The sequence below is a fragment of the Dendrobium catenatum genome, unplaced genomic scaffold (assembly GCF_001605985.2).
Source record: "Dendrobium catenatum unplaced genomic scaffold, ASM160598v2 fragScaff_scaffold_870, whole genome shotgun sequence".
Classification (NCBI taxonomy): Eukaryota; Viridiplantae; Streptophyta; class Magnoliopsida; order Asparagales; family Orchidaceae; genus Dendrobium; species Dendrobium catenatum.
The window spans coordinates 133217-141030 of NW_021319332.1; positions in this window are offsets into that span (position 1 = coordinate 133217).

Here is a 7814-nt window from a genome sequence, read left to right on the forward strand (position 1 = left end):
TAAGTACCACATGCTCTCACTAGGTATTTTGTGTGATCTTTCCAACAAAGTCATTAAACATTAGACTTGGGAACCTAAGTGTGTTGGGTTTCCACCTTATGCATTGATGAATGAGATGTTTGAATGCAATGTTGTGATACAAGAAGTTTTTTGTCTCCACCTTAGATGTGTCATACTATGGATTGTAAAAGTGCGGGCTATGTGACCTAACTTGTTACAAGGGTAACACCTAACACCAGGAAAAGGGTTCACTAATCCATGTGGGTTATGGTGTCTCTTACTAGGGTTAAATTATACATGCAGTGAAGTAGGTTTGTACTATGCCAGAGTAGGTAATGGCTTATTTTTTTGAAGTGCATTTATTTTTTTCTTGTAGAAATTTATTTGCACTTTCTAGAACGGATACATCCATTTTCAATTCAAGCTTACCACTATCTAACTCACCTGCAATGGTTTCTAACTCCTTAAATGCATTTTCTAATTTGACATGCTTTTTCTTCAAGGATTATTGTGCAATAATTAATTCAATATGCTTCTTTTTTAATGCATCAAACTCATCAAGTAAAGACATATGATTGCTATATCAGCTAGAATGTTTATTTATTAAATAAGTGTGCTTTTTTGGCAAAGTAATAAAGTCGGTGTTTAAGCCATCATACTTTTTCTTAAGCTTCCTATATGCAATGTGAATTTTTTTTCGTAAACTTTAAATAATTAATCATATGTAAGCTCACATACCCCTCTTAATCAAAATGATCAAGATGATCTTCTGTCATTAAACATAGGTTGGTTACCACCTCTTCTGCTTTAGTTTTAGAAGAGAATGATGTTGAATCTATCCAGAAAGCTTTTTGAGTCCTTTGCTTGTCCTTACTGAATTTGGATATTTCTTCAGCCTTCTCCTTGCTTGGGTGAGCTTTAAGAGTTGGGTAATCAAACTTCATGTACCCTGGCTTCCTGCATTCAAAGCATATAACATCAGAATAAATTTTAGAACTTTTATCAATATTACCCTTATTCCATTGTTGATGACGTTTTAGCTTTTTCTTTAAAAAGCTTTTGAATTACCTAGTCATCAGTGCAATGTCATCATCATCTTGTCTAAAAGCCACTATCAAAATAATTAGCCTTTAAGAGTATAGTTTTATCTTTTCTTCTTTCTCCTGTATCATGTTTCCTTTGACCACTTCTTGCTCGTCAATAATGAGTGACCCAAGTAAATTATCTATGGAATAAACATTCAAATTTTTAGATTCAGAATGGCGGTTATTTTGGCATCATATGAAGAAGGAAAACAATGAAGAATTTTGTTAACTTTTTTATAAATTTTAAGCTCTCTTCCTAAGGAATGTAGGGAAGCAACAATTTGAGTAAACCTAATATACATTTCAGGGATATATTCACTAGGTTTCATTCAAAAAAGTTTATAATCATGAAGAAGAATTTTTAGCCTTTATTTTTTACTTATTTTATTCCTTCATATGTAATGCAAAGTTCATCCCAAATATCTTTATCGGTTCAACAAGTAGAAACATACATATAATCTTCATATTTTTACACAGAAAAAATAGTTTAGATATTTGGCATTCTGTTGTGTTAAATCTCTATCATCAGTAGTCTATTCAGAAAAAGATATTTAAATTTTAATGTCATTTACTAAATGAAAAGTTACATTATAATCATCTTGTACTAGCATCCACATGCGTTAATCAATTGATTGTAAAAAGGTGAACATGCGAGTTTTCCAAAAATCTAAAGGAATGTTATCAAATAGAAGTGGTCTAGTTATTGAGTATCCTTTCGCAGTATTACGATTACCTAAGTTAACCATAGATCTTTTTTCAAAAGTTTTCTAAAACTTAATTTATGAATCCAACTCTGATGCCACTTGAAAGTTCGTGAGGCTTGTTAAACCTTTATGAACTAGCCTGAGGATAACCAAGAGGGGGATACATTGGTTCTTTAAAAAAAATTTAACGAAAAAAAAAATCATTTTGAAATCTTTTTAAATATTTTAAAAAACATAATTTAAGTTGAAGCAAAACTAATTTCATAATAACAAGAATAAGATATTCCAACCACAAAACAAACCACAGAATAATACAGAAATTAAATGTAGAAAAGTAAATTGAAAGAATACATTAGATTTAGAGTGGTTTGTTCAACTTGACCTTTATCCACTCCCTAAAAACCTCCTTTTTAGGTATTGCACTAAAAGTAGTGTCTCTTGCTTGCCCCGACAACAAGGCGGAGAATCCTATGCAAAGTCTTTCCACCTACCCGATGAGGCAGAATACCTTGAATCATTTTACTCCCTCCTGGAGTTGGCAGAGAATCTCGAAATCCTTTTACACCCATCTGGTGAAGGTAGAGAACCTTGGAATCATTTTACTCCCTCTTGGAGTGGGAAGAGAACCTTGATCTGATGCTCATGAAGATCTCCCCTTGAGCCACCAAGGAACCAGGATAGCAACTTAAAGAAGATGATGGAAACCTTTCTTGGAGAAACCTTTATGAATCTCTCACAACTCCCCTCACATGTGTCTCTCTCTTTATCAAGCTCTCCCTCTTTCTTCTCTAAGCTCTCTCTCAAATCTCCTCCACAACAAAAGATTGTCTCAGGTGACAATAAGAGAGCTTGAATAAAGAGCCTCAAAAGAAGCCCTAATTTTCAACTTTCCATTAAAGATCACCCAATACAATCGATAAGTCATAATATACAATTAGTACAGAATAGCCCTTTTAGTAAGTACAATTAACTTTGCTCTATACGATTAGTTAAACTATTTATACATATCGTCTAGTACGATTCTACGATCATCTGGGATGATTAGTTCAAGATACTATATTTATCATTTAGTATGACATGGGATGATGTGTGGCGATGTACATATCATCCTGCAACCCTCTCAGGACCTCCAGTACGATGTCCTAAATGATTAGAAGAAAATTATGGTTTTCATCTTGGATGATAGGGGATCATCCTATGAAATACACTAGATCATCAATTATGATCTAAGTAGATCATTCTGTATAATATAATCGAGCAATATAACCATAATTATTCCCCTAATTACCATATCAATTTAGGCATGATTATCATAAATCCTCCAAGATGATGCATATCGACCTGTACGATTAGAACAAAATTTTAAAATAAAAAAATTACTTAAATTATGATTGACGGCTATTTTTCATAATTTGAACTGATCATCTGATACGATCTCGAATCATCTAATATGATTAGTTAAGCAAGTTTAATTATGAGGGATGCCCTAATAAAGGTTTTTGTTTTTAATTAATCGTCTAGTATGATTGAAATCATCCTGTATGATTAGGTTAAAAAACCAAAAATTCTCTAACTTACTAAATCACTCCCCCTAAATCTGTGTGTGCAAGGTTACTTAGCTTGGGGTCCACTAGATACATGACTTGACTCAAGAAAGATAAAAATTATATTAAAATTTAAAATACATGCAGACTCAACACTAGTCTACCCGAACTTGAGTTGATGGCATTGCAAGTGAACTTATGGGACCTAAGAAGTTAGTGAGTAGCGAAAGCAAAACAGATATGCATGAATAGTAATAGTAAAGAAATAATAATATTTGTTATCATCAAAATCATTGTATGTGTGCCCATATTCACCACAATTTCACAATCATTATTCTAAAACACTTTAACTACTGATATCTTTATTGTTATATGCATTTCTCATTAGACATAGAAATAACCCTTTGATTTAACTAAGTAAGATAAATTAATTAACTTGTGTAAATATAACTAGAAATATTTGTGTACTGCAAATTATTTCCTTGTGGGATTTACACACTCTAATTCAATTTATCACTTGAATGACACGGTACTCACATTTTTATTATAGTTGTCTTTAATTCAACATAAATTAAGCATAGGATACCCCTTAGCTATCAACCTAAATCACACAGCCAATCAAGCACCTTGGCGCAAAGGATGGAAAAGGATAGTGATTAGAACTCATTGAAAAATGTGGTCAACATATACTTTTTTCATAAGTGATTGTGAACAATAGGGGGTCCCAAAAATGATTATATGAAGCAAAAGTTATTTAGAACATGAAGTTAGATTTGATTAATTCATAAAGTGGTGATTTTAAAACTTAATGCTACATGATTAGGTTATGTGACATAAACAAAAATTAAGCCAAGTTTTAAGAGAGAGAGAGAGAGAGAGAGAGAGAGAGAGAGAGAGATCAGAGAGAGAGATCAGAGAGAGAGAGAGAGAGAGAGAGAGAGAGAGAGAGATTTAGTCCCTTCATGGTCATTATTTTTATTGGTAGGGAATGGATGATAATATAACATGGTCTTTTATATATGAAAATTGATAAGAAGTTATTACAAAAGAAGTCTAAAGAGATAGGCCCAACAATTATATAAACATGTTTCATAAAATCTTTGAAGAATCAATTCAACTCAAACTAAATAAAGAGAAAATGGGATACTCTATCTCCTAGAAGGACTAGACTCTCTATGTTTAATTACACTTAAGGTAACCTGCACAATAAACTCTCATAGGTAAAACATGCCTTTATCTTGATTTTTTGAGCTAATTATTAATGGAAGAACTATGATTCAAATGATTTTAACCTGATAATATGTTTTTTTATTAAGGTAGATTAACCTATAATGTAGAGGGTGAATTCTCATGATAAATAAATATTGTCATCTTTCTTAAAGAAAATTCCTAAGTAGTAAGAGCCATTAAATCATAAAAGACATAATAAAGGAATATAATGGGCTCAAAAGGCTAAAGGAGAACTTTGAGAAAGAGTAGAAGTAGCTTTATTCAAGACTTCAAGAATCCATCATTCTCAAACAATTAATCATAAAGTTATCGAGTTCAGAAGGTAAATGACCCAATCAATCGGAGGTCTTTTAAGTCACCAATTTCTCCTTGATTTGCATGTCTTTTGTATGTGGGTCAACATATATATTACTTTTATCAAGCATGGATTTTTATAAGTAGTCATTTTAATATTCTAGGCAACAACAAACCAAACCTACACAAAATTTAAGTCCTCCATCCTTTCAAATCCATGATTTAGAATTCATCATAAGGCAATTAGAGTTTTCTTTACTTGGTTTAAAATCATGTGGTTAACTCTAGATAACGAAATTCATAGCTATTTGTAAAGCTTCAAATAGTTGGCAAACATACAGCACCATTGTTATTGGAGCGTCTAATTTTCCTATGAGGGACCACCTCGCAGCCAAATCGGGTGAAGATGACCAAAATCCAAAATCGACACACGGCATTGCCTAAACATCGTCCAATCGTAAAACAGGCTTCTCCATTGAGTTTTGAACTTCGATAATACCAAAGATAGACTATATTACACTCTCTCCTTGGCTATTCTCTCAAAAGGCACGAAGATCAAATGACAAAAAGATTAGGTGGCAGTCAAATTTGGACTATATATACAAAAGACAAGAAAAACCGCCCAAAAACTACAAGTTTTTAATTCTGTACACAGTGGATTGTCCCGTACGATCGTGGATCATCCTGAACGATATTACTTAAAAGCCTTGAAACGAACCTATTTGTATATGTGTACGAAATGTTTTTGTACAAGATGGTCGTCCCGTACGAACCAAGTTCGTCCGGTACGAACGGTTATTACAAGGTCGGTTCCAAAAACTACAGAAAAACCGTCCTAAGTCGGTTGTATCGTCTGGACGAAAATTGGTTCGTCCGGATGAAATTATTACATAGACCAAATCATCCTGTACGAAAATTTATTTTCGTCTAGACGAAAATCTTACAGAGAGCAAATTGTCTTGTACGATAATTTGGGAGGGAATTAAGTGTAGTGGGAGGGAATTAAGTGTGAAGCTTATGGCAAGGCGGGTAGGCCTTGTACATGTTTTTCTTAGCATAGTAGAACACTCCTAAGTACCAGTGCACATTCTTTTATGTATGCGGGAAAATTTTTTCCATTTCAAATAAGTACCTCGAAGACTCATACACACTTTTCTTAGGGTGGTATGATTGAAGACTATAGTCGTGGTGTTGCACGACCCTTACCAAACACTCTTGAAATGTATGGGGGAGACACCGGGAGGCTGCCAAAATTTCAATCATACCTAGACTTAAACATAAATACAGGGGACTGAAGTTGCAAGCTTTAATGAACAATAGGGAACAAAACTCAAACAAAATAATAGGGAACTAGACCCAATTTAATGCATAAAATGAATCTATAATTCACGAAATAATAAAATAATAGAATATAGGGACAAGTGATGAATGAAATAACATCTCTGCAATCAATACCAAACATTAAAACATGCACATTGAACTTAGCAAGCAACGAAAGTTAAAGAAATGCATAGTTTGATTTGAAGCAAATGTACAAAGTTCCCAACAAGTAAATTGCCTAAAAATGATGACAGTTGACGTGTTATATTCACATAATTCATAAAAGAAAATGCAGTAACCCCCACTTTTGGGAAGTAGTGATCAATATACAATGAGTGTAGTAGTTTCCCAACGCTCAATAATCAACCAGCTTGCAAGTAAAGGCATGCAACCAACAAAAATAGATAAGCTGTAAATGTAATTGTTTCAATGGGCTTGCAGATACATGTGATAGTCTCCTATAAATATAAAGCCAAAATGCAAGTAGATGTAGCAACTTTCCAATCAATGTGCATTGGTAATTAGTTATTAATGCAACTCATCAGTATTCATTGTTAACTTGAAAAGAAGCACATCGACTTGCCTGCAAATGATAAAGCTTCTTGCAAACATAATAGCTCATTCATGAGCAAATTGTGAAAGGCACGCAATAGACAAATTAAGAAACCTCCCCAAAATATTGACTTGCAAATAAGTGCATTAATCCCATGTGAAAACTAAAGATTAATATGTAATTAATGTAGCATATCACTAGCTAACATGCATGAAGAGGTTAGTAATGAATACTGGTCACTAGTAGTTAGTTGATGACTTTCAAATGAATATATTAGCTAGATCCACCTACTAGTGATGATAGTGGATGTGCAACAAATCTAATAATCAATCTCTAAATAGATCTAAATATTTTACAATGAGTACAAACACCTCTAGTGCTTGAGAACTTGACTACACGAAGTTACAAGTGACCTATGACCCAACACTACAACTCACCTACAAGAGAATGAAGGGAGTATGTAATAAAAATTGCAGTCCGCTGATAAACTGAGGCACCAAATTTTTAATTCTAGGATGTCGCACTAGATAAATTAGCTCACCTGCAAGCAATAGGTGGAGGGTCGTGATGCATTCTACAAAGTATCAGTTGGTGAAATATACTCTTGTGACCTAAATATTAAAGAAAATGATAGCATGCAGAAGATGAAAGGAGCTAAACTTCACTATCAATGCAAAACAATGATGCTTAACTCGCTATTAAATCATCTTAGCTGATCTACAACATGTATACAAGCAAATATAAGGTGTCTACTATTTCCAAAACCTTGCATACCTATTAATAGGGGTCATTTGCATAGTTGATCATTGCAAAAACACCACCCCCCATGAATTAAAATATGATTACCTGTATGGGCCCAAGTGAGCATGTTGTATGCACTAATATGACGTCTAAGGATGCTACGCAAATAAAGATGAACTTAAGTTTGAGACTGATCCTCCTATGTAAATAGATATGAGTTAACACAATCCAAACTATCAAATAAATACAAAATCGACAAATCGATCAAGATATGTATTATATACATTCAATTAGGCCTTCAAGGTCTATAACAAGAAAAAATCACTAATAGAAGCACAAAGCC